This window comes from Mus musculus, chromosome Y, assembly GCF_000001635.26.
Source record: "Mus musculus strain C57BL/6J chromosome Y, GRCm38.p6 C57BL/6J".
NCBI classification, from domain to species: domain Eukaryota; kingdom Metazoa; phylum Chordata; class Mammalia; order Rodentia; family Muridae; genus Mus; species Mus musculus.
Window position 1 is genome coordinate 12,333,298 of NC_000087.7, and position 1,863 is coordinate 12,335,160.

A 1,863-nucleotide genomic window follows, 5' to 3' on the forward strand; every position below is an offset into this window, starting at 1 on the left:
CATATTTCAAAAGTAAAATTACTCATCTATTTAATCCTGTTTTATTGCATTTAATTATGAAATTCTTTGTAACCAGAAATGCTGGCATATTTTAAAGACATTTAAAATATGACTGATAGATACTGGGTTTGGTTAAAGTTTATCTCAACATTGTAAGCAGGCCCAAGGGCTAAGTTTATTAAGAGCATTGTTTAGTAAGCCATGTAAAATATTTTCGGTGTATGATCCTAGTCTTGGAAGCTTAAGCAGGAGATTTCCAGTGTAAAGGACAACAGAGGTTACATAGGAAAATTCAGGCCAGGCTGAACTACATAATGACACCATATCTCAAAGACACATTATTGTCTTCTGAGAAGGCTCATTTAGCATTCAGTTACATATAATTTAAAACAGATTCTTTGGCATCTGAGAATCATTCTCTCACTCTTTAGTAAGTTGTCTTCCATTTCAGTTACATAATTCATTTTATAAAAACCAGTGAAGGGATTGGTTAGATGATTCAGCAGTTAAGACCACTTGTTCCCTTCCAGAGTTCTGAGACTGGATTCCCAAAACCCACAAGGTGACTCACTACCTGTAACTTCAATTGCAGGGGATTCAATGCCTTCATCTGGCCTCCTCAGGTACCAGACAAACAAGTATTGCACATACACACATGAAAGGAAAACAACCATACCCATAAAATAAAATTTAAAAATTAAGTAATAAGGGTTACATTAAATAATTCAGTTTTGCACTGTGCCATATAAAGAAGCACAGAACAGTCCTAGAATAGAAATTGACTTAATACAAAATTAGCAATAGGTCAATGAAATATGTTTCATGTACAGAAATTTGTATACATATCACTTAGCTTTGAGTACACGGAACTGTAAAATTGTTTACACGTTTTTTTTTCCTGTTAAAATTCCTTCAAAGCAGTTACAAAGACACCTCAGTGTTTAAGAGGGCCTACAGTGAAAAGATTAGTTTCACAAATTAGAATCTAATACCAATCAACTAAACTAACCAGGGATGGTTGCTTCTACAATAGCAGCACTATGGTAGGCAGAGTGAGAATTACTAGGACTTGCTGGATGCTTGTCTAGCTGCATGTTCAGTGAAAGACCTGTCTTAAGGGAATAAGATAGAAAGTAATAGAGCAACACCCAACAATCTCCTCTGCCCTCCCTATGTGTATATATGAACCACAGACAGAAACATACAAAAAAATAAGTTTCATTAATGTCACACCTGTACAAAAAGCACTATTTTCACTTTCTGCACCACAGGAAAAAAAATCAGGCCACAGTGATTGTACCCTCCCCTACCCCAGCCTTAAGGGTTCCACTGTTTACACCAGGATGGAGCTTGCAGGCTCAATCGTTCTGCCATGCCCACTGCTGGAGTCCAGCTGCTCTGCTGTTCACCTGCAACCTTTCTCCAAGATTATTTGGAAGGGATCGTGTCCCTCCCCCACCTTCATAACTGAGTGTTAGAAATAAAAAAATTGAGCTTTGATAAGAATGCCTGTCTTAGCTGCACCATTTTCTCTTGCTGTCTAGCCCTTCTTCTCTTCCATGTTTTCAAAATACCTTTCTAGGCTAGAACCCAGGCTGTGATCTCCTGGCTGGACACACCAGGTGATAAATCAAAAATATTTGCAAGAGTCTGTATCATGAGTAGACCCTGTGTGCTGACTCTGTTCCTAGTCCCACAACACCAAGAGGAAGGTCAAAACCCAGGTGCTCTAACACTTGCAGGATCACCGGACAGGTCCCAACATCAGGAATAACTGAGTACCAAAGGATCTCACCACCCACTCTTAAAACACCCAGAGGGAGCCCCACTCCAAGGTATTATGAAATGCCCAAGATCACATGA